Source organism: Dendropsophus ebraccatus, chromosome 13 (genome assembly GCF_027789765.1).
Source record: "Dendropsophus ebraccatus isolate aDenEbr1 chromosome 13, aDenEbr1.pat, whole genome shotgun sequence".
Lineage (NCBI taxonomy): Eukaryota > Metazoa > Chordata > Amphibia > Anura > Hylidae > Dendropsophus > Dendropsophus ebraccatus.
The window spans coordinates 32,636,817-32,664,119 of record NC_091466.1 but is presented as its reverse complement, the minus strand read 5'-3'; the positions used below and the strand labels follow the sequence as shown (position 1 = coordinate 32,664,119).

Below are 27,303 nucleotides of genomic sequence, written 5' to 3'. Positions count from 1 at the left end.
TTAGAAATGGATGTCGTCTATCAGACAGCTTCCACTACTAAGCCTGAAATAAAAATAGAACAATACAATAGAGAAATGTCCATTATTCAAAAAAGAACACCCCCACACCCCTCGCTGACCATTTTATTAAAAAAAAAAAATGCTGGTCATAGCCATAGTCTACCGAATTTGATGCAGTCCTCTGGATACGGATATCTGAAAAATAAAACACACAAAAAAGGCCCGGGGAAGAACACCCATCATTGTGAGAGGTGTTCTGCACATTACAGTATGCAGCATTTTGGCAGATGCTGCTGACAGTATTCCACACAAGGGGTTAAGTGAGGATGCATGCCATCCTCACTTAATCCCATGGAGTAAGGGTGCACATTGATATCGCAATGTATCCATAATTGCTGCCCTCCCTTGCAGAATTTGGTTGCCGTACTAGGGAGGAGAGAGGGAGCCCTATTGATACTCACCCCAATGTCTTCTCTCTTCAGCAGAGCCCGGCACATAGAGCTACTAGTAGAAGACCTGAAATTAATTAATAGAAGTAAATTACAAATCTCTGGCACTTTGACACCAGTCGATTAGAAAGAAAGTTTTTCGCTGGCATTGCTCTTTAAGGAAGTATGGAGTGGGTATATCTGCAGTTGTCACCCGCTCTCTCACTCCAACACTGTTCGTTTAACCCCCTAAATGCTTTACCCCCAAGCAATGAAAGAATATGGTGTCAATCAGCTGTCTTGGCAGCCTTGTCAAGGCTTCTGTAGCTGCCATGATAGTTTCCCTTTAATAGGAGAGCAGTCACTAAGACAATGCTATTTAATCTATGGAGAGAGGAAGTTCACAGCTCCAAATAAAGTCCAAAAGTTTATTGGGTGTCCATAAAAAGGGCGTGTATTTTAAAACTTTTGTATGTATTTTATGGACACCCAATAAACTTTTGGACTTTATTTGGAGCTGTGAACTTCCTCTCTCCATGATTACCCAGCTGGTGGTGTAGCCCAGCCCTCTACACGTGCTCCAGTCCTACATTGGGAAACCATTGACTCTACTACGTTACCCTGCACATGGTGAGCTGACTCAGTTTCCTTATTCCCTATTTAATCTATGGCCATCATATTATAGAGCAGGAAGAACAGAGCGAATTGATGTATATCTTTGTGCGAACAGATTCGGTGTAACTTGTTGATTGAAATCCCTGACCATTCTGTGGTAAAGAGTCCAGTGGGCGGAGTCACTAAAAATCTGATTTCTGTAAAAAAAACTTTTCCCACATTCTGAACATTAAAATGGCTTCGCCCCTGTGTGAATTATTTGATGTTTAGTAAGACTGTATTTCTTTGTAAAACATTTCCCACATCCTGATTATGAAAACGGCTTCTCCCCTGTGTGAATTTTTTTTTATGTTTAGTAAGACTGGATTACTTTGTAAAACATTTCCCACATTCTGAACATGAAAATGGCTTCTCCTCTGTGCGAATTATTTGATGGTTAGTAAGACTGCATTTCTTTGTAAATCATTTCCCATACTCTGAACATAAAAATGGCCTGTCTCCTGTGTGAATTTTTTGATGTTGAGTAAGACTGTAGTTCTTTGTAAAAAATTTCCCACATTCTGAACATGAAAAAGGCTTATCCGTTGTGTGAATTTTTTGATGTTTAGTAAGGCTGGATTTCTGTGTAAAACATTTCCCACATTCTGAACATGAAAATGGCTTCTCCCCTTTGTGAATTATTTAACGTTTAGTAAGGCTGGATTTCTTTGTAAAAAAAATTTCCCACATTCTGAACATGAAAAAGGCTTATCCGTTGTGTGAATTTTTTGATGTTTAGGAAGGCTGGATTTCTGTGTAAAACATTTCCCACATTCTGAACATGAAAATGGCTTTTCCCCTGTGTTAATTATTGAATGTTTAGTAAGGCTGGATTTCTTTGTAAAACATTTCCCACATTTTGAACATGAAAATGGCTTCTCCCCTGTGTGAATTAATGTTTAGTAAGGCTAGATTTCTTTGTACAACATTTCCCACATTCTGAATATGAAAAGGGCTTATCCTTTGTGCGAATTATTTGATGTTGAGTAAGACTGTATTTCTTTGTAAAACATTTCCCACATTCTGAATATGAAAATCGCTTCTCCCCTGTGAGAATTTTTTGATGTTTAGTAAGACTGGATTTCTTTGTAAAACATTTCCCACATTCTGAACATGAAAATGGCTTATCCTTTGTGCGAATTATTTGATGTTGAGTAAGACTGTATTTCTTTGTAAAACATTTCCCTCATTCTGAACATGAAAATGGCTTTTCTCCTGTGTGAATTTTTTGCTCTATATACAGACCAATATTACTGCCATAGAGTAACCACCACATAATGACTCTAAATACACCATATACAGATCAATATTATGCGGCAGTCACTGTATGGCAGTAATATTGGTCTGTATATAGTGTGTATATATAGTCATTATGTGGCAGTCAATCTATGGCAGTAATGACTGTATATACACACTATATACAGACCAATATTACTGCCAAAGAGTGACCACCGCATAATGACTCTATATACACTATATACAGACCAATATTACTGCCAAAGAGTGACCACCGCATAATGACTCTATATACACTATATACAGACCAATATTACCGCCATACAGTGACCACCACTTAAAGTGACTGTACCACCAGGCCCAGGCTGAAGCACTGGAGGCGGGCCGACCCACCCTTAGTGGGAGGAAACCCCAGCCCCTCCATGACGTGACTCCATTAGAATCAATGGAACCCTATCATAGAGGGGCGGGGGTTTCCTCCCACTAAGGGTGGATTGGCCCGTCTCCAGTGCTTCAGCCTGGGCCTGGTGGTACAGTCACTTTAAGGACTGAATACCACTTTATTTTTTCCTCAATAAAATACACCGTATCACCTTAGTGACATTATAATACACTATACATAGGAGCTGCAGCCAATCACCGGCCTCAGTTACACTATACATAGGAGCTGCAGCCAATCACCGGCCTCAGTTACACTATACATAGGAGCTGCAGCCAATCACCGGCCTCAGTTACACTATACATAGGAGCTGCAGCCAATCACCGGCCTCAGTTACACTATACATAGGAGCTGCAGCCAATCACCGGCCTCAGTTACACTATACATAGGAGCTGCAGTCAATCACCGGCCTCAGTTACACTATACATAGGAGCTGCAGCCAATCTTCGGCCTCAGTTACACTATACATAGGAGCTGCAGCCAATCACCGGCCTCAGTTACACTATACATAGGAGCTGCAGCCAATCACCGGCCTCAGTTACACTATACATAGGAGCTGCAGCCAATCACCGGCCTCAGTTACACTATACATAGGAGCTGCAGCCAATCACCGGCCTCAGTTACACTATACATAGGAGTTGCAGCCAATCACCGGCCTCAGTTACACTATACATAGGAGCTGCAGCCAATCACCGGCCTCAGTTACACTATACATAGGAGCTGCAGCCAATCACCGGCCTCAGTTACACTATACATAGGAGCTGCAGCCAATCACCGGCCTCAGTTACACTATACATAGGACCTGCAGCCAATCACCGGCCTCAACCATCCAGCCCACACCCTATACACATGACATGTAACACACACTACATTCATGCATTAGGGTACAAACCCACTTGACGTATTTGCTGCGTGAATCAGTCTTAAAAATAAGCAGGCAAAACGCAGGTTGGCTTTATACGATTGTTCTGTGTTAACCCCTTAGTGACCGCCATGCTGCCTTTTCACGGCGGCCACTAATGGGCTTTATTCCGATGCGTACGCCTTTTAACGGCGGGCGCATCGGAATAAATTACCGCCCGGCGGCGGCTGCAGGACGGGGGATCAGCGGTCAGTGTGACCGCTGACACCCTCCTGTAACTGCCCGGAGCGGAGAATTCTCCGCTCCGGGCAGTTTAACCCGTTAAATGCCGCTGTCAAACCATGACAGCGGCATCTAACGGGTCCCGGTGGATCCCGGACGGCGCCGTGGTTCACTTACATGATCGCGATGTCCCGCGGCGCCGTCCGGGGTCCCGATGTCTCCATGGTGATCCCGGGGTCCTAATGAAGGTCCCCGGGGTCACCATGGAGATGCCTGATGCTGACAGGGGTGGCCGCGGCTATTGCCTGTCAGCATGAGGCATGATACAATACATTGCAGTACATCAGGTACTGCAATGTATTGTATCAGTGATCAAAGTATTTTACACTAGTGTACAGTAATGTACACTAGTGTAAAAGTAAAAAAAAGTGAAAAAAAGTGTGCACCAAACACAACACAGCCCCCCCCCAGCCCCCCCAATAATAAAGATGCATTACATTCCCCATACACTATAAAACATTACATAAAAGTGATCAAAAACACAAATCCTATACATATTTGGTATCGTTACGTCCGTAACAACCCAATCTATAAAACTATATCAATAATTATATTGCACGACACACGCTGTAAAAAAAAAATAAAAAAAACAGTACTAGAATAGCTGTATTTTATCAATCCACTTTAGAAAATACGTCATAAAAGAGATCAAAAAGTCATATACATATAAAACTTGGTATCAATAGAAACTACAGATCTTCCCGCAAAAAATAAGCCCAAAACCAGCTCTGTCGCGCAAAAGATGAGAACGCTATGGATCTTGCAATGCAGGGACAGTTTTTGTGGGTTTTGGCTAGGAAGATAGTTTCTATTGCGCCAAAGCGGTAATAGTTAAAAAAAAACTATACAAATGTGGTATCGCCGTAACCGTAGCGACCCAGAGAATACATGTGTTATGTTATTAGTGACCGCCGATACGGATTTTTACGGCGATCACTAATGGGCTCTATTCTTCTGCCATCAGCTCTTTATGGCGATGGTGCAGAATAGTGCAGCGGCGCCGGTAATGCCCGCAGCCTCCTCCTCTCAGCTATCGGAGGTCGCTGAGGGGTTGGGGGAGAGTGTGGGGTCAGTCCCGGCCAGTCCCCTCACCGGTGATCGCCGTTATTATCAGTATAAAGGCGGCTACCGGTAACGGGCATTGCCAGCGCAGCTGAACGCTTTCATCTCTTCTCACCGTGAATCCACAGTGAGAGGAGATGAAAACATGTCCCCCCATCCCCAGAATTAACCCTAGTGACCTGGCCACTGACCCTCCCCTCCCTGGGCGGCCATCTGATACAAGATGGCCGCCGTCATCACTGTGAACAGACTCTGTTCACAGTGATGGATTCCTAGAAATGATCAAAGCTTCATTCTTTCCACCACAGGAGGTGGCGGAGAGCATGGGGCAATGATCGGTGACCACCCGGTGTGGTCCTAGTACAAGTGATCAGCGGTTTATACTATATACCACTGATCGCTTGTTCCAAATGGTGCCGACACTTTTTTACGCCTGTCACCAAAGTCAAGTGCCCTGGATTACCCGTAACCACCCTGGATTACTTGTAACCACCCCAGATTACCTGTAACCACCCCAGATTACCCGTCACCACCCCAGATTACCCGTAACCACCCCAGATTACCCGTAACCACCCCAGATTGCCCGTAACCACCCCAGATTGCCCGTAACCACCCCAGATTGCCCGTAACCACCCCAGATTGCCCGTAACCACCACAGATTGCCCGTAACCACCCTAAATTGCCTGTAACCTCCCCAGATTGTCCGTATCCACCCCAGATTGCCCGTATCCACCCCAGACAGCCCATAACCATCCCAGACAGCCCATAACCATCCCAGACAGCCCATAACCATCCCAGACAGCCCATAACCACCCCAGATTGCCTGTCACCACCCCAGAATGCCCGTAATCTCCACAGATTGCCCGTAATCTCCCCAGATTGCCCGTATCCCCCCCCCATAGCCCATAACCATTCCAGACAGCCCGTAACCACCCCAGATTGCCACAGACTGCCTGTAACTACCCCAAATTGCCTGTAACCACCACAGATTGCTCGCAACCACCCCAGATTTCCCGTCACCACCCCAGATTTTCTGTCACCACCCCAGATTGCCAGTTGCATCCCCAGATAGTCAGTGAACACCACCAGATTGCCCGTCACCTCCCCAGATAGCCAGTAACCACCCCTAGATAGCCAGTAAACACCCCAAGATTGCCCATAACCACCCCATACAGCCAGTAACCACCCCAGATTGCCCGTAACCACCCCAGATTGCCTGTGACCACCCCAGATTGCCTGTGACCACCCCAGATTGACCGTAACCACCCCAGATTGACCGTAACCACCCCAGATTGACCGTAACCACCCCAGATTGGCACAGACTGCTCGTAACCACCCCAGATTGCCCATAACCCCACCAGATTGCCTGCTGCCACCTCAGATAGCCAGTAAACACCCTGAGATTGTCTATTACCACCCCAGATAACCAGTAAACACCCACATATTGCCTGTAACTAAAATGACACTCCTTCTCTTCTGAGCCCTGCTGTGTGCCCATACAGTGGTTTATGCCCACATATGGGGTACCATTGTACTCAGGAGAACCTCCGTTACAAGTTTTGGGGTGCTTTTTCTCCCTTGTTTCTAGTGAAATTGAGAAATTTCAAACTAAACAAACATGTTATTGAAAAAATTCAATTTTTTTAATTTTTACGGTCTAGTTTTGAATACTTTCCTCCAATACCTGTGGGGTCAAAATGGTCACCACACCCCAAGATAAATTCCTTGAGGGGTGTACTTTCCAAAATGGGGTGATTTTGGGGGGGAGGGTTCTATTCTGTAGACATTACAGGGGCACTGCAAACGCACCTGGCGCTCAGAAACTTCTTCAGGAAAATCATGCACTGAAAATGCTTGGCGCTCCCTCCCTACTGAGCCCTGCTGTGTGCCCACACAGTGGTTTATGCCCACATATGGGGTACTGTTCTACTCAGGAGTACCTGCCTTACATATATTGGGGTGAGTTTTCTCCCCTGTTCCTCGTGAAATTGAGAAATTTCAAACTAAACAAACATGTTATTGGAAAAATTCTATTTTTTCATTTTTACTGTCTTCTTTTGAATACTTTCCTCTAATACCTGTGGGGTCAAAATGGTCACCACACCCCAAGATGTATTCTTTGATGGGTGTACTTTCCAAAATGGGGTGACTTTTGGGGGGGTTCTATTCTGCTGACATTACAGGGGCTCTGCAAACGCACCTGGCGCTCAGAAATTTCTTCAGCAAAATCTGAACTGGAAATGCTAATTGGCGCTCCTTCCCTTCTGAGCCCCGCTGTGTGCCCACACAGTGGTTTATGCCCACATATGGGGTATCGTTCTACTCAGGAGTACCTGCCTTACATATATTGGGGTGAGTTTTCTCCCCTGTTCCTCGTTAAATTGAGAAATTTCAAACTAAACAAACATATTATTGGAAAAATTCTATTTTTTCATTTTTACTGTCTTCTTTTGAATACTTTCCTCTAATACCTGTGGGGTCAAAATGGTCACCACACCCCAAGATGTATTCTTTGATGGGTGTACTTTCCAAAATGGGGTGACTTTTGGGGGGGTTATATTCTGCTGACACTACAGGGGCTCTGCAAACGCACCTGGCGCTCAGAAATTTCTTCAGCAAAATCTGAACTGGAAATGCTAATTGGTGCTCCCTTCCTTCTGAGGCCCGCTGTGTGCCCACACAGTGGTTTATGCCCACATATGGGGTATCGTTCTACTCAGGAGTACCTGCCTTACATATATTGGGGTGAGTTTTCTCCCCTGTTCCTCGTTAAATTGAGAAATTTCAAACTAAACAAACATATTATTGGAAAAATTCTATTTTTTCATTTTTACTGTCTTCTTTTGAATACTTTCCTCTAATACCTGTGGGGTCAAAATGGTCACCATACCCCAAGATGTATTCTTTGATGGGTGTACTTTCCAAAATGGGGTGACTTTTGGGGGGGTTCTATTCTGCTGACATTACAGGGGCTCTGCAAACGCACCTGGCGCTCAGAAATTTCTTCAGCAAAATCTGAACTGGAAATGCTAATTGGCGCTCCTTCCCTTCTGAGCCCCGCTGTGTGCCCACACAGTGGTTAATGCCCACATATGGGGTATCGTTCTACTCAGGAGTACCTGCCTTACATATATTGGGGTGAGTTTTCTCCCCTGTTCCTCGTTAAATTGAGAAATTTCAAACTAAACAAACATATTATTGGAAAAATTCTATTTTTTCATTTTTACTGTCTTCTTTTGAATACTTTCCTCTAATACCTGTGGGGTCAAAATGGTCACCACACCCCAAGATGTATTCTTTGATGGGTGTACTTTCCAAAATGGGGTGACTTTTGGGGGGGTTCTATTCTGCTGACACTACAGGGGCTCTGCAAACGCACCTGGCGCTCAGAAATTTCTTCAGCAAAATCTGAACTGGAAATGCTAATAGGTGCTCCCTTCCTTCTGAGCCCCGCTGTGTGCCCATACAGTGGTTTACGCCCACATATGGGGTACCGTTCTACTCAGGAGAACCTGCATTACAAAATTTGGGGTGCATTTTCTCTCATGTTTATTATGAAAATGAGATACTTTAATCTTAACAAATATATTATTGGAAAATTTCTATTTTCCATTTTTTTCCGGCCTAATTGTGAATACTTTCCTCCAGCCCCTGTAGGGTTAAAATGCTCATTATACCCCTAGATTAATTCTTTAAGGTGTCTAGTTTCCAAAATGGGGTCACTTATGGGGGTTTCCAGTATACAAGCCTCCTAAATCAACTTAAAAAAAGAACTGGTCCCTAAAGAAATCAGTTTTGGAAATTTCATGAAAATTTGATAATTTGCTGATACATTTCTAAGCCCCGTAACACCCTAAAAAAGTGAAATATGTTTACGAAATGAAGCCAGAATAAAGAGGACATATTGATAATGTGACTTACTAACTAATTTTTGTCATGTGCCTTTTTTTTTTAGAAGCAAAGAATTTCAAAGTTCGTAAAGTGCAAAATTTTCACATTTTTCATTATATTTTGATGTTTTTCACAAAAAACACACAAGACAGTGACCAAATTTTGCCACTAACATAAAGTACCATATGTTACGAAAAAACAATCTCAGAATCGCTAGCATACGTTAAAGCATCACTGAGCTATAAGCGCATAAAGTGAGACAGGTCAGATTTTGAAAAATGAGCCTGGTCATTAAGGCCCAAACAGGCTTGGTCCCTAAGGGGTTAAAATACGCAATTGCGTATTTTTGAAGTGTGAAGCTTGTTGTTAGCAAAGCATAAGTTGTTAAAATACGCAATTGCGTATTTTTGAAGCATGAAGCTACATGCGTTTTTCGCACAGGTTGTTAACAACTGATGCTTTGCTAACAACAAGCTTCACGCTTCAAAAATACGCAATTGCGTATTTTAACACAGAACAATCGTATAAAGCCAACCTGCGTTTTGCCTGCTTATTTTTAAGACTGATTCACGCAGCAAATACGTCAAGTGGGTTTGTACCCTTATACACATAACATTCATACACATTACACACTACATGTACAGTATACTTACTCCCTCTAGCAGCATGCTGGGTGTAGTGGTCCTTGGCAGGGCCGGACTGGCACTGAAAAGCAGCCCTGGCACACGAACCCCACCAGCCCACATATAAATCTCCCCGCACCCATTACACCAAATTTTTCAGATACCAGGTGTACGCAGGTGCTGAAGAGTAATATCACCCAGCAGACTATAGAGAGTACAGCAGCGATCAGATGCAGCATATAGAACAATAACTGAGGATCTGTATGCTCTCCTGTCAGTTGTCATTCATAATAATAAAGGTAAAGGTATTTTTGCTCTGAAAACTATTCAGCCCATTCTTCAAGAAACACAGCACCTCAAGAAACACAGCACCTCAAGAAAGTTATAGTACTGAAATAATTCCGGGGCATCTTTCCTTCCTGCCTCTGTATTGTGCTGTTCCCCTGTTATTCCTCCTGAAAATCTATGTATAAATTTCTGACTTGTTGTTCCTGTTCCCCTCGTTCCTAAACACTGACCCCGTCCTATCACCACTCACATTATCAGACTTGGAGACCCATCCTGGTGAGCAGAGGATTGGTAACACCCAGATGTCACTCAGGCCCGGCATACATAGTGTGTAGTTATATTGTATTATTGTGTCTCTAAAAGTCTCCATATAGACCAGGCCTGTTATCTTACCTTTCTGGGAGGAATTATAGAGGAAAAGCACAACACAGAGTTGTGTGTAAGATGCAGCAACTAGAAGAGATATCCCGGCACTCACCCACTTGATAAAACAATGCTTTTATTAATCTAACTTATGATGCTCCAGGACTCATGGGCAGCACAGATATTTCCTATAAGAGATGTCAGGAGAGCGGAGAGGGACTCCATCAGCCAGGGACTTTCATCTTCTCTCATCCCATCTCTAAACTATGACTCAAGCACCCTAAAAAGAATCATACCCCAGACATCTGAATAAATTTATATCCCAGACCCCTTAATAAATTCATACCCATGTAAGCGCAGTCCACCATGTTAACATATCCCAAACACCAAAAGAAATTCAGATCCCAGACTTCCTGTCCCCACACAATAACCACACGGCTTAACACCCCTGAACCCCAATTCTTTCTAGTGCACCAACACCCTACTCCCATTATTTATAGTGTGCACCTCCTAACTAAACTATAGGGACTGAGAAGGTGATGCACCATAAAGGATGGGGGGAGTATACAATGAACAAGTATAATCCCACACATGGTACCATCATACTGACCATATCCAGTACACACAGACCAACTGTATAGGAAGGTTAAATGATAACACCACACCATTACCAGGTATTACCACCACATAATAACTATATGTTACCATTATAGTCTTACTAAATAAAACAAAAGGTAATATTACCAATAACACTATACAGGGAGCAAATAATGCTGCCATGCCATGACCACACATCACCACCACATAATGACTAATACCATCATACTGTGTATAAAACCCTTTATGTAGACCATTTATACCTCCATACATTGAGAACAGTACAGCAAAGTTACAGTACATTGAGTGACTCACAAGGGACGTCTTCTCTGACTGGAGTCTTCCTCTTTTGTTGTCTTCCCCACTTGGACCAGGACATCATGATGACGTCTTCTGGTCACCACTCATCTCCACAGAATCTGTCAGACACACATTTTAGGCTCTGCACTTTCATAACACCACCTACCCACCTCTATACAAGTTACCCATCCGAATTGCCCCAAATGCTAATAATGCCCTCCTTGGTAGCCCATTCAGTATTAGTTCCCTTAACAGTACCCCTTATTACTGCCCCATACAGAAGTTACCCCATAATAGTGCCCCTGCACAGTAGTAATCCAATAATGCCCCCGTACAGTAGTTACCCCATTATTTCCCCCATGCTGTAGGTAATCCTATAAGTGTCCAAAATAGTAGTAACTCCCCAATGGCGCACCATAAAGATTTTTAATCCCCTCCTTAGCACCCAATATAGTAGCTAACTCCTCCCAGTAATGCCTCATATACAAGTTTTTCCCTCCAATAGTGCCCCCCATAGTAGCCATTCCCCCACTAGTGTCTCATATAGTATCTAATACCTCATAGTGCCCCGTATAGTATCCAATCCCTCACATAGTGCCCCGTTTAGTATCCAATCCCTCACATAGTGCCCCGTATAATATCCAATCACCCGATAGTGTCCCATATAGTAGCCAAACCCCCCAATAGTGGCCTACGTTGTAGCCAATCCCCCAATAATTTCCCATATAGTATCCAATCCACCCAATAGTACCCCATATAGTATCCAATCCCCCAATAATTTCCCATATAGTATCCAATCCCCCCAATAGTACCCCATATAGTATCCAATCCCCCAATAATTTCCCATATAGTATAGGGCTGGGCGATATACCGTAAAAATACCGATACCGTCACTGGTGTCGGTTAACCGACCTCAACTCTGCCAGGACGGTATCTGCGGTATTTTTCCTCCCCTCACCCGGCAGCCGCATCTACTGCTCCCCTCAGTTAATCTCCCACGTGTCCCTGCTCCTACCCTGACTGGCCTGTGTAAAACTATTTCGATCCCAGCCAGGACGCACATATACTGGTGCAAGGCAAGGGATAGAAGATCCTGCTGCGGGGGCTGAAGAGAAAGGCTGGAGAACTGACAGGCTGCGCACAGGCGTGCTGTGTGCTCAGCGTTGCTGCTGCCGGGCGGCTCACTTCTCCTAGCTTCTCTGGAAGCTGCACGGTGAGCCCTACCCCCCCTCTCCCGCACATACGGTGGCTGCAGGGGGTCAGGTATGGGTCGGCACCTCCTCGCTACACAGGGCACCACACTCTGTCCCGCACAGGAATCCCCGGCGCCCGTTATCTTTTCTCAGTCCTGGAAGCAGTCATGTGTGACCCTCTTCCCCCGACACTGCCAGCAGATATATGTGCTCGGAGCTACACCAACACTGAGGGACAGGGGCTGTGCGGGAGAGACAGACAGCGGTGGCTGGTGGAGCAAGGAGGTGCCGACCCATACCTGACACCAACTGTATGTGAGGGAGAGGGGGGCCACGGCAGAACAGCTTGTGACAGAGTGACTGGGGGTAGATGAGAGAGAGAGAGACAGAGAGAGAGAGAGAGATAATAGGAGATAGATAGATAGATAGATAGATAGATAGATAGGAGATAGATAGAGAGAGAGAGAGAGAGAGAGAGAGAGAGATCTATCTATCTATCTAAATAGAAAAAGCTGTGGCACTCGAAATTCAGTGAAAAAATAATAAGTGTTTTTTATTCGCCCAAAACCGCGGTTTTGGGCGAATAAAAAACACTTATTATTTTTTCACTGAATTTCGAGTGCCACAGCTTTTTCTGTTTGTATACTTTAGCACCTGTGGTCGCAAGGGTGCACGCTGGAAGGCACCGAACTATACTTATAAAAAGGAGTGCTGCACTAATAGACTTTTTTTTGTATCTATCTATCTATCTATCTATCTATCTATCTATCTCCTATCTATTATCTATCTATCTATCTATCTCCTATCTATCTATCTATCTATCTATCTATCTCCTATCTATCTATCTCCTATCTATCTATCTCCTATCTATCTATCTATCTATCTATCTATCTATCTATCTATCTATCTCCTATCTATCTCCTATCTATCTATCTATCTATCTATCTATCTATCTATCTATCTATCTATCTATCTATCTCCTATCTATCTACAGTATCTATCTATCTCCTATCTATCTACAGTATCTATCTATCTATCTATCTATCTATCTATCTATCTCCTATCTATCTATCTATCTATCTATCTATCTATCTATCTATCTATCTATCTCCTATCTATCTACAGTATCTATCTATCTCCTATCTATCTACAGTATCTATCTATCTCCTATCTATCTCCTATCTATCTCCTATCTATCTACAGTATCTATCTATCTATCTATCTCCTATCTATCTACAGTATCTATTTATCTCCTATCTATCTCCTATCTATCTCCTATCTATCTATCTATCTATCTATCTATCTATCTATCTATCTATCTATCTCCTATATATCTATCTCCTATCTATCTATCTATCTATCTATCTATCTATCTATCTATCTATCTATCTATCTCCTATCTATCTCCTATCTATCTATCTATCTATCTATCTCCTATCTATCTACAGTATCTATCTATCTCCTATCTATCTCCTATCTATCTCCTATCTATCTCCTATCTATCTCCTATCTATCTATCTATCTATCTATCTATCTATCTATCTATCTATCTATCTATCTCCTATCTATCTATCTATCTATCTATCTATCTATCTCCTATCTATCTATCTATCTCCTATCTATCTATCTATCTATCTATCTATCTATCTATCTATCTTCTATCTATCTATCTATCTATCTATCTATCTATCTCCTATCTATCTATCTCCTATCTATCTATCTATCTATCTATCTATCTATCTATCTATCTATCTATCTCCTATCTATCTCCTATCTATCTCCTATCTATCTATCTATCTATCTATCTATCTATCTATCTATCTATCTATCTCCTATCTATCTATCTATCTATCTATCTATCTATCTATCTATCTATCTATCTATCTATCTATCTCCTATCTATCTCCTATCTATCTCCTATCTATCTATCTATCTATCTATCTCCTATCTATCTATCTATCTATCTATCTATCTATCTATCTATCTATCTCCTATCTATCTACAGTATCTATTTATCTCCTATCTATCTATCTATCTATCTATCTATCTATCTATCTATCTATCTACAGTATCTATCTATCTATCTATCTATCTATCTATCTCCTATCTATCTATCTATCTATCTATCTATCTATCTATCTATCTCCTATCTATCTACAGTATCTATTTATCTCCTATCTATCTCCTATCTATCTCCTATCTATCTCCTATCTATCTTCTATCTATCTATCTATCTACAGTATCTATCTATCTATCTATCTATCTATCTCCTATCTATCTACAGTATCTATTTATCTCCTATCTATCTCCTATCTATCTATCTATCTCCTATCTATCTCCTATCTATCTATCTATCTATCTATCTATCTATCTATCTATCTATCTATCTATCTATCTCCTATCTATCTATCTCCTATCTATCTCCTATCTATCTCCTATCTATCTCCTATCTATCTCCTATCTATCTCCTATCTATCTCCCATCTATCTATCTATCTATCTATCTATCTATCTCCTATCTATCTCCTATCTATCTATCTTATCTATCTATCTATCTATCTATCTATCTATCTATCTATCTAAGTTTACAACGATCACGCGGCACTCGTATAAGTCAGTGGGTGCCAACTGCACTCCGGAGATCACCCGGATACAATATATAAAAAACAAAATATTGCTGTAGCACTCCAATAAGGTGAAAAAATATAAGGAGGTTTATTCAATCCATGAACAGGGTATGCAACGTTTCTGTCTTACAAACGTCGCATACCCTGTTCATGGATTGAATAAACCTCCTTATATTTTTTCACCTTATTGGAGTGCTACAGCAATATTTTGTTTTTTATCTATCTATCTATCTATCTATCTATCTATCTATCTATCTATCTCCCATCTGTAGATAGATAGATAGATAGATAGATAGATAGATAGATAGATAAATAAAGCAAACCATATAGGCCACACACTAAATGAACTGTGGCTGCCAGCAGTCGAATCCCAGATCTTGGATCAAGTCAGCTAGTAAAAAATACTCTGCAGCACTGATGGTGATACAAACGTGGATTTATTCCATATAACAATGTGCAGCAAACTTCACAAGTAATATACAACGTTTTGGTGTCTCCTACGCCATTTTCAAGTGGCACTTGAAAATGGCGTAGGAGATGCCAAAACGTTGTATATTACTTTTGAAGTTTGCTGCACATTGTTATATGGAATAAATCCACGTTTGTATCACCATCGAAAAATGTGGTTTTCAAAAGGGGTGTGGCTTTTAAAAGGGGCGTGTCATAATTATTGTTCAATTTATCGTTACCGCGGCTACATGAATGATAAACCGCGATATTGATTTAGGCCAATATCGCCCAGCCCTAATATAGTATCCAATCCCCCCAATATTACCCCATATAGTTTCCAATCCCCCAATAATTTCCCATATAGTATCCAATCCCCCCAATAGTATTATTGCCCCATATAGTGGCCTACGTTATAGCCAATGCCCCAATAGTATTATTGCACCATATAGTGGCCAATCCCCCCCCAATAGTCCCCCTATAGTAGTCTATCACCCAATAGTATTATTGCATAGTGCATCCATATAGTGGCCAATCCACCCCAAAAGTATCAGTGTCCATATAGCCATCCCCCCATAGTATTAGTGCCCCATATAGTAGCCAATCCCCCCCAATAGTGCCCCATATAGTAGCCAATCCCCCCCAATAGTGCCCCATATAGTAGCCAATCCCCCCCAATAGTGCCCCATATAGTAGCCAATCCCCCCCAATAGTGCCCCATATAGTAGCCAATCCCCCCCCAATAGTGCCCCATATAGTAGCCAATCCCCCCCCAAATAGTGCCCCATATACTATCCATCATTGCCGCCCCACCCCCACAGTATGCAGCGCAGTGCCCCCACCGGAAAAATAACAAAACAGTAACTCACCTGTAACCCAATCCCCAGCAGCTCCTCTCCTGGCAGCCTTCTCCTCTGCCATCTTCCTCACCGCGCGTCCTCCTCGGTCTCTCTCCGCTGTCATCTTCCGGCAGGCTGTCCTTCCCTGGAGGTCCCGACTCCCGGCAGCCTCTATCGTTTATCTATCCGGCGCAGGCAGATAAGTACAGACACTCTGTCCTTCCCCGGAGGTCCTGGCAGCCTCTATCATTCATCTATGTGTGTGTTGCACAGATAAACGATAGAGGCTGTCGGGACCTCCGGGGAAGGACAGAGTGTCTGTACTTATCTGCCTGCGCTTGATAGATAAACGATAGAGGCTGCCGGGAGTCGGGACCTCCAGGGAAGGACAGCCTGCCGGAAGATGACAGCGGAGAGAGAGACCGAGGAGGACGCCTGGAGAGGAAGATGGTAGAGGAGAAGGCTGCCGGGAGAGGAGCTGCGCTGCAGCTGGTGACACTCTGAGTTTGTCGGCGGTCCTCAGTAGCGCGGCCGTGGCGCTGCTATGTAAACTTGGCACAACATTTTTTGCAGGCCGGGCGCCCCCCCGGACTGGCAATCTGGGCAGCCCAGCTGGCATTTGCCCGGAATGCCAGATTGCCAGTCCGGGCCTGGTCCTTGGCCATGGCAGCAGCAGCAGGAGGGGGTCATGTGCAGTAAGAGGAGCTGGGGGGAGGGTGAGCCACACATGGAGCACACACCGGAGCCCAGCGTCCTGCAGCCTCTGTGTGACCCCTGATAGCAGCCATTAGCTGTAGCCAGGGATCACTGCCAGAGCCTGCAGGACGCTGTCTGTGCTCTCCTGCCCTACTGTAACTGCGGTTGGGGGCCCTTGGGGGTGTATATACAATGAGGTGTATATACAATTGCAAAATGATCCAAAATTTGCTATTGCTAGAAAACTAACAGCTTTGCTTAAAGAGGCACATGACAGCAACATAATACATGGTGACTTGAAAGACTTTCTAATAGTGGAGCACCCGATTACACCTATACTATACTTCTTTCCTAAGATTCACAAGAATCTCAAAAAAAAACCTGGGAGACCGATAGTATCGGAAAGAGATTCTGTGGTAAATCATGTATCCATATTTTTGGATAAAGTCTTTCAACCATTAGCCCCAGGGGCCAGATCCTTCTTAAGAGACTCAACACATTTCCTGAACATCATCAAATCACTGTCCATTCCATCAGGCACTTTACTTGTCACTTTAGACATTTGTAGCTTATATACATCTATTGAAATCAGCAGGGGGATGTCAGCCATGATGAATGTTTTACCTAAACTTCAGATGCTCCCGCAGGAGAAGGAATTTTTACTACAATTGCTGAATTTAGTCCTCAGTAACAATTACTTTGTTTTTGATGGCCAATTGTACATGCAACAGAGAGGCCTGGCGATGGGTGCCAATGTGGCACCCACCTACGCAAATATAGTGGTTGCTGAGTTGGAGGAGCGCGTCATCTATGGAACCCACCACTTCCAACATGTCCTGGGGTGGTGGCGTTCCATCCATGACGTGTTCCTTCTGTGGACAGGTCACACAGTTCAATGAGTTCTTAGTGCATTTGAATAGCGTGGATGAAACAATTAAATTCACAGCCACCCACTCACATGATCGTATACATTACCTGGACGTTGAAGTGATCTTAATAGGGGATAGACTGGTCAGCAACATCTATAACAAAGAGACGGACTGTAACAATACACTCAGGTGTGACAGCTGCCATCCCCGACAAATGATCAGATCCCTCCCATATAGTCGGATGATCAGAGCCAAGAGCATCACAGACCCAGAAATGGATATTGATAGAACACTTGACAAAATGGCCAGGGAATTCCCAGACAGGGGATATCCACTGAGATTAGTGGAAGAGAGCAAAGAAAGGGTTAATAGACTGGACAGACATACATTACTCACACAGAGAAAATCCAGAAATTAATTAAATCGTATTCCCTTCATAACAACCTACACACATCTATCCCCGCAAATAGGTCAAATTATTCAAAAACATTGGCAGATTGTCAAGAATAGCTACAAAAATATACATGAATTTCAAAATCCGCCATTATTGTCATACCGCAGAAACAGCAATTTAAGAGACAGAATTGTCAAGACGGATGTAGCATTGCCCAAGGAGGACACAGAAAGATATTTAGTACCACGTAAAAAAGGATCGGACCCATGTTTATCTTGTGTTAACTGCAAACACATGTGTAAGGGCGAGAAATTCATTCACCCCGTGACCCTAAGAGAGTATCCCATAAGACAGTATCTAACGTGTAACTCGAGTTGGATCGTGTATGTATTATGGTGCACTTGTAAAACAATTTACGTTGGGGAAACCACCAATGACCTTAAGGGTACAAACACACCGTATACGCAGCAGATCTGCAGCAGATTTGATGGTGCAGATTTGATGCTGTGTTCAGTTATGTAGATCTTATCTGCTGCGTATCGCAGCAGTAAATACGATGCGTATACGGTGTGTGTGTTTATACCCTAAAACTAGGTTAACCCAACACAGATATTCGATCCGTAAGGGCAAAATGGACTTACCTGTACCTAAGCATTTCCCCAATGTCGGGCACACCGAAAGGGATCTAAAATTCATGATAATCGATCAAGTTGTTCAGCCAAAGAGGGGAGGTGATAGGCACACACTCCTAAAAAGGAGAGAGAGTGGATTCACAAACATGGAGCATTGGGGCCGTATGGCCTTAATATTGAATATAAAGTTACTAGTGGTATGTATAGGAGATGACTTGCTATTGATCTGCCAAATATATCCTGTGTTTGCATCAACATGTACTATATGAGACTAGTATCTAATGTTCTGTTTTTGCTTAATTTATAGATCTTGTGCAAAAGGACGCCGGGATCCATGTCATGATCGGTTGATCACCCGAGGAATAACTAGAGGGTCGTTATGGGAGGTTTTTACTTATATATTTATCCATATGTCTGAGGAGGATACCACAAGGTGAGTCTCCAGGCATGTCTAACCAGAGGGCACGAGAGTACCGCTATGGACTCATCGCCAGGACGAGAGGAGCGCAATAACTGTGATCACTTACCTGATCGATGCGGTTTAGCTCCTGCTCGGAGTGAGACCCAGGCTTGGGACTAATTCACACCGAGAAGTCCGAGGCGTCATCTGTAGGTTGGGAAGACGAGCCGACATGAGACACAGCTACTCCATTAAGTGGCCCTCCTACAAGACCGCTACAGCACTCCCCTGGATACGACCTGACCATAATATCTTCATGCCGCATTGCCTACAATGTGAATGAGAACCTGCAGATCCTCGATGGGTGTATTACTGATCACGGCGTTATGGATCCTGACATCCACTAATATGAACTACCAACTTGTAGAATTTATTGCAACTGACCTGCCCGCTGATAATTTTTCAAGGCGTATTTTTCATCTTTATTAGTATTTTCATTTTTTCACTATATATATATATATATATATGGACTTTTATATGAATAATGCTTGCAGCACTATTAACACTATATTTTGAAACAGAGATCTACATATACTTATTTGCACTAGATGTGTATTTGGCACGCGTGTAGGTTGAACACACCCCCTAATTTTGTGAACACCTGTGAATGAGAGTATAAATTTGTATCACTAGTCACATGTTATATGCTTGAAAAAGACAGCGAGAGGCGGTTGAAACGTTGCACTTGTATGGAATAAAGTCATTTTTGTGTTTAAAACTACAAAGAACAGAGTGCTGCTGGTTTATCTACGTAGATAGATACTGTAGATAGATAGATAGATAGATAGATAGATAGAAAGGACATAGATAGATAATACTTATCAGCTGCTGTATGTCCTGCAGGAAGTGGTGTATTCTTTCCAGTGTGACACAGTGCTCTCTGCTGCCACCTCTGTTCATGTCAGGAACTGTCCAGAGCAGGAGAGGTTTTCTATGAGGATTTGCTGCTGCTCTGGACAGTTCCTAACATGGACAGAGGTTGCAGCAGAGAGCACTGTGTCATACTGAAAATAATACACCACTTCCTGCAGGACATACAGCCGCTGATAAGTACTGGATGGATTGAGTTTTCTTAAGAAAAGTAATTTACGAATCTTTGTCACTCTCTGACACCAGTTGATTTGAAAAAAAAAACAAATTTGTCGGAGTATCCCTTTAAGCCTCCATTGATGTACATACAGTATCTGCACCATGCTTTGCCCTGTTAGTTCTTTTTGGCTTTAATGTATCCATTGTACGAGAAGATAGTCAGGGTCCTATTACACGCGCTGACTACGGCCCAATCATTTTAGTTTACTGGACCTATTACACGGCCCAATAATTGGGCAGTAAGGGCTGCATGGACATTGCAGTCCTTGCAGTCCTTGCCCAAACACCTTATAACTTACCTCTCCCTGCGCCCGGTCTTCTCTCCTGTGCTGTGCAGATTCCCGGCCCCAGCAACAGCAGTGTCTGAGCGGCCTCTGATTGGCTGAGCGGACTGTTAGCTGACAGGCCGCTCAGACGCTGCTGCTGGGACTGCAAAGCTGCGAAGCAAAGGAGAGAAGACCGTGAGCGGGGAGAGGTAAGGTAACAGGTGTTTGGGCAATTGTTAGCCGTCAGCTGTGGACCGCTATTATATGTAGTGATGCGGGGTTGGCACCCAGTGATTTTTGGTCCTAACCTAAGCCAACGATCAGCCGATTATCGCTTCATCGACTGATCCTTGTCTCTATTACATGGAGCGATAGATAGATAGATAGAGAGATAGATAGATAGATAGATAGATAGATAGATAGATAGATAGATAGATAGATAGATAGATAGGAGATAAATAGATAGATAGATATCACAGTATATAGGTAGCACTATACCAGTAGTGGATCCGAGTGCCAGCAGGGACGGCTTTGACCAGGAGCCCGTTGTATATAGCAAGGAATTCCCCACAGCACAGCTTAGAATTCAAACGTTGTGATTTATTTCATATCCAAAAACATCAGTAAACAGTGCAACACAGCAAGGTGAGTCTGATGCGACGTTTCTGCGGCCTCCGCCGCCTTTCTCAAGCTTGAGAAAGGCGGCGGAGGCCGCAGAAACGTCGCATCAGACTCACCTTGCTGTGTTGCACTGTTTACTGATGTTTTTGGATATGAAATAAATCACAACGTTTGAATTCTAAGCTGTGCTGTGGGGAATTCCTTGCTAGATAGATAGATAGATAGGAGATAGATAGATAGGAGATAGATAGATAGATAGATAGATAGATAGATAGATAGATAGGAAATAGATAGATAGATAGATAGATAGATAGATAGATAGATAGATAGGAGATAGATAGATAGATAGGAGATAGATAGATAGATAGATAGATAGATAGATAGATAGATAGGAGATAGATAGATAGATAGATAGATAGATAGATAGATAGATAGGAGATAGATAGTTAGATAGATAGATAGATAGATAGATAGATAGATAGATAGATAGATAGGAGATATATAAATAGATAGGAGATATATAGATAGATAGGAGATAGATAGATAGATAGATAGATAGGAGATAGATAGATAGATAGATAGATAGATAGATAGGAGATAGATAGATAGATAGATAGATAGATAGATAGATAGATAATATTTGAATGTTTTTATCATTTGCAGATTTCTGCTGTCCTCAGTATCCCATTCTGGCAGTGGTTTCTACAAAGATTTGGCAAAAAGATGGCAGCTTTTGGAATATCTTTAAGTATTACTGCAGAACCTGGCACTGTATAAGTGTATAAGTTCTAATAAAAAACACATGCTGGGTACAAAAAGCCACACACCTAACATGTAACCAATCTAGTACTTACGACGCTAAGGGCCCTATTCCACGGGCCGAGGAGGGCCCGATCAACGATGTAAATGAGCGCCAATCTGCTAGATCGCCGCTCGTCTACTGGGCCTATTCCACGGCCCAATGATCATTGAGCGAGGGCTGCAGGGACATCGTTACCGATGTCCTTGCAGCCCTTGCAGCATACATTACCTGTCAGGTCTTCTCCTCCGCTCTGTCTTCCTCCCCGGGTCCCGCACGCTCTAGCTTCAGAATGGCCTGTCAGCTGACAGGCCACTCAGCCAATCACAGGCCGCTGCGGTCCCGGCCTGTGATTGGTTGAGCGCTCCGTCACCTGACAGGCTATTCTGAAGCCAGAGCGCGGGACCCGGGGAGGAAGACAGAGCGGAGGAGATGACCAGACAGGTAATGTATGCTGCTGCTGCTTCTCAAATCGTCGGTCGCCCGCAGTGCCCCGCTGTTCCACTGTAGTGATGCGCGGTGGGGGAACGATGATTTTAGGTCGGGCCCTAAATGAACGATCAGCCGATGACAAGATCATCGGCTGATCGTTCTCTCTAATTCACCGAGCGATAATCGGTCGAATGGGGCCGATTATCGTTCCTGTGGAATAGGGCCCTAAGATTAATTAAAGAGTTTGTCTCCCCCCCCCCTAACCCCGTCCATATACCCTATTAGGCATCATAAACAGGATGTCACGCTGACACTCACCTCTATGGGCAGGAATGTGGAGCTGCTAAGTAATTGTGGTACTCGACCAGTGACGTGCTGGGATGTTACTGGTGACGCCACTTCTGTGATGGTTGGTCGGTTGTGTTGTACAGCTCTTCCAGGGATGGTATGTGTGATGCCAGTGATAGTCCAGCACACAGGTGCGATGTTGGTACCTGCTTTAGTGTTGTGGCTGGCTGTACTTCCCCAAAATGGTTGGTGACCTGCCAGGCTGTGATGGGTTCCTTGGGCTCTTGTCACGGCAGTCCTGAGTGGCAATTGACCCACCCGGACTATCGGTACTGCCACCCACAGAGAGGGGAAAAATGACCCAAGGTGTGTGGCGGATGTGTATAGGTGCTGGTGCAGATGGAAGGATGAGTCTCAGTGATAAAAATAGAAAAGCTTTACTGTGCAGTCTCTGAATAATATAAAACACTTTGGCAGCAAATAGATAATCTGGATACGGACTTTAGTGCTTAAAGTGTCACTGTTGTTTAATTTTTTTATTTTTTTTTGCAGAAATCAATAGTACAGGTGATTTTAAGAAACTTTGTAATTCGGTTTATTAGCTGAAAAATACATTTTTATCATGCGAAAGCAGTTTGAAGCTCTCCCCCCTGTCTTCATGGTTCTCTTACGGAGAGGGGAGGGGTTGAGGGAGATGAGGAACCAAAACAGGACAACAAAGAGTTAATTTACAGCTACATCACCAGCTATCTCCTCTGAAGCCAGCACTGGCCTCTCTGACCTCTGAATACCGTGTCCAAAGTAAAATATGTGATGTAAAGACCTATAGTGTCTGGTAACAACTGTTTGACACAGGGGGCGAGCAAATATGTGGACAACATTTTGGCACCTCTGGTATCCTCCTTACCATCCTATGTTAAGGACACGAAAGATATGGTTACAAAATTAATGGATCTAACTGTGAACGAAAATACAGTGCTTGCCAGTCTGGATGTGGAGAGCCTATATAGCAATTTACGTCATAATGTGGGGATTCAGGCCACCTCTTATTTTTTGTGCACAAAAAGCAGACACTTTCGGGCACATAATACTTTTGTTGTTGATTTGTTAGCTATATTTTATTTAGGGGGGGTATTTTTGTTTAAAGGGGTATTGTACCCCAGGCTTCGGCCTGTGGGTTAAGTGTTGCGTTGTTCTAATTGGAACCCCTGACCCACCCGTAAGAGGGGTGTGTTTACTGATCTTATAGAGGCGTCACAGCAGCACAGAAGATGTCAGGAGAGGAGGGTGCTGATCTTATATGGGAAGTCACAGGGTCCTGGCAGCACAGAGGATGTCAGGAGAGGACGGTGCTGATCTTATATGGGAAGTCACAGGGTCCTGGCAGCACAGGGGATGTCAGGAGAGGACGGTGCTGATCTTATAGGGGGTCACAGCAGCACAGAGGATGTCAGGAGAGGACGATGCTGATCTTATAGGGGAGGTCACAGCAGCACAGAGGATGTCAGGAGAGGAGGGTGCTGATCTTATATGGGAAGTCACAGGGTCCTGGCAGCACAGGGGATGCCAGGAGTGGACAGTGCTGATCTTATAGGGGGTCACAGCAGCACAGAGGATGTCAGGAGAGGACGCTGCTGATCTTATAGGGGAGGTCACAGCAGCACAGAGGATGTCAGGAGAGGAGGGTGCTGATCTTATAGGGGAGGTCACAGCAGCACAGAGGATGTCAGGAGAGGACGGTGCTGATAGTATAGGGGCAGGGCCGTCTTATCCATTGGGCAGGGTAGGCGGCTGCCCGGGGCCCCTGCATCCTAGGGGGCCCCTGCCCTCTGGGACCTGTATTTTTAGCTTTATAAGACGCACTTATAAAACTAAGTGCGTCCTATAAAGCGAAGACGGCTCCCAAGCAGTGCCGAGCACCGCAAGGAAGCTGGCCCGCCCGCCCCCTCTATTGCCGCTCACTATGCATATGCATAGTGAGCGGCCCTGAGCCACCCCCTCCGCCCGCCCAGCCCGCCCCTTCTATCGCTTCTCAGCTGACAGCCGATCAGAAGCCCAGGAAAGTGCAATGAGCAGCACTTTCCTGGGCTTCTGATCGACTCAGCTGAACGGCGATAGAAGGGGCGGGCAGTCCAGGAACTCACCTGTCCGCCGGCCCCAGCAGCTCCTCTCCCGGCAGCGCGCACTCCCGACATCCTCCGGGCACAGGCAGCGGGGTACAGAGACGCTGCCTGTGTCCTGGATGTGTCATGCAGCCGGACACTTCCGGCACAGGCAGTCTCTCTGTACCCCGCTGCCTGTGCCCGGAGGATGTCGGAAGTGCGCGCTGTCGGGAGAGGAGCTGCTGGGGCCGCCGGACAGGTGAGTAACTCGTTTGTTTTTTGGGGGAAGCACTGGCTACTATTGGGGGCACTGGCTACTATGGGGGCACTGGCTACTATGGGGGCACTGGCTACTATGGGGGGCACTGGCTACTGTGGGGGGCACTGGCTACTATGTGGGCACTGGCTACTATGGGGGGCACTGGTACTATGGGGGGCACTGGCTAGTATGGGGGCACTGGCTACTATGGGGGGCACTGGCTACTATGGGGGACACTGGCTACTATGGGGGGCACTGGCTACTATGGGGGCACTGACTACTATGGGGGGCACTGGTACTATGGGGGGCACTGGCTAGTATGGGGGCACTGGCTACTATGGGGGGCACTGGCTACTATGGGGGGCACTGGCTACTATGGGGGACACTGGCTACTATGGGGGGCACTGGCTACTATGAGGGGCACTGGCTACTATGGGGGGCACTGGCTACTATGGGGGTACTGGCTACTATGGGGGGTACTGGCTACTATGGGGGCACTGGCTACTATGGGGGGCACTGGCTACTATGGGGGCACTGGCTACTGTGGGGGGCACTGGCTACTATGGGGGGCACTATATGGGGGGATTGGCTACTATGGGGGGCACTATATGGGGGGATTGGCTACTATGGGGGGATTGGCTACTATGGGGGGCACTATATGGGGGGCACTATATGCAAAGATGTGGGGGATTTGATGGTGGCGGTTGGGGGGGGGGCAATTCGCACCTCTGCCCAGGGGCCCATAATGCAGTTAAGACGGCCCTGTATAGGGGAGGTCACAGCAGCACAGAGGATGTCAGGAGAGGAGATTGCTGATCTTATTTCGGCCACATACATTGGCTAAATCTTTTTTTTTCTACGTGATTTTTAAATGTTTAAGATATATAAACAAGTTGGCACATTAAATGTTCTGCATATTGTCTATAGTGATTCTCGTCATAGGATTGGTAGGTAAAAGCTTCAGACAATGCACATTTAACATATACAGCCATACCAGACCTGACCAATACCGGCTTACTGTGACTGGATAACACCGCCATACCAGACCTGACCAATACCGCAATACTGTGACTGGATAACACCGCCATACCAGACCTGAGCAATACCGCCATACTGTGACTGGATAACACCGCCATACCAGACCTGACCAATACCGCCATACTGTGACTGGATAACACCGCCATACCAGACCTGACCAATACCGCCATACTGTGACTGGATAACACCGCCATACCAGACCTGACCAATACCGCCATACTGTGACTGGATAATAACACCATATGGTTACATAATGCTAAGTGTGCAGTGCAGACTGTTTGGCTCATAATGGGCCGTTGGTTATGTAGTGAAATTTTGATAGAATTGGGTTCTATTTCTGTACACTATTACTGCTTTTTCTCCCTAATGTTTCTTTTAACTTAAACGTACGAAACTGCGATACAAGCATTTATGAGGAAAAAAAAGAAAAACTGGAGGACTGATTGCAGGACGAATTTCTTTTAATTAGGTTGCGTTCTCACAGGATGTGCAGCAGATCTGCAGCAGATTTCCTGGCGCAATTTTGCTTTGAATCTAATGTGGGCCATCAAATCTGCTGCGGATCCTATACGTGTGAATGCACCCTTAATGTATCCGGATGCATATTTTCGTACCATATGTAAAAAAAAATGTACATGTATTATGTAATTATTTTCTATCCTATTGAATATTGTCAGTGCTGATGTTTGTCATGCAATGAGCAGTTCAATAAAAAAAAATTATCTGATAAAAAATAAAAGTTGATTCACACGTACCGAGTTCGCAGAAAAATCAAAGCCTTGAACAAAACTGCTTACCTGCCGCGCTTCCATCTGTTTCTCAGGCTCCTGGCTCACTGATGGCCCACAGATCATGCTTACCTGCCTGCACTCCCAGCTGCTTCACAGTCTTGTGGTTCACTGACAGTGCGCTCTGCCAATCAGTGGCTGCGGCGGGACAGTGCACTGATTGGCTGTGAACCGCAAGACTGAGAAGCAGGCGGAAGCGCAGGCAGGTAAGCATGATCTGTTCAAGACCTGGGAGCTAAGTAGTTAAATATACACTGGCTACATTCTCGCAGTGGAATGAAAATCTGGCCGTAGGCCATAACATCACAGAGTATCGCAGCAGATTTCACTAAGAAACGTATTTGTGAATCAACCCTAAGGAAATGTATAAAATCGATCGCATCCTTGTGGTGCTCGGCTGGAGCATTTCATTGGGGGAGCTGTCTTGAAAAGGTTGAGAA

General features: G+C 44.4%; 1 pseudogene; it reads right to left on the bottom strand.

Annotated features, from left to right (window-relative positions):
• Positions 1-26,929, bottom strand: LOC138770538 (gastrula zinc finger protein XlCGF26.1-like; annotated as a pseudogene).
• Positions 26,930-27,303: the final 374 nt, after the last annotated feature.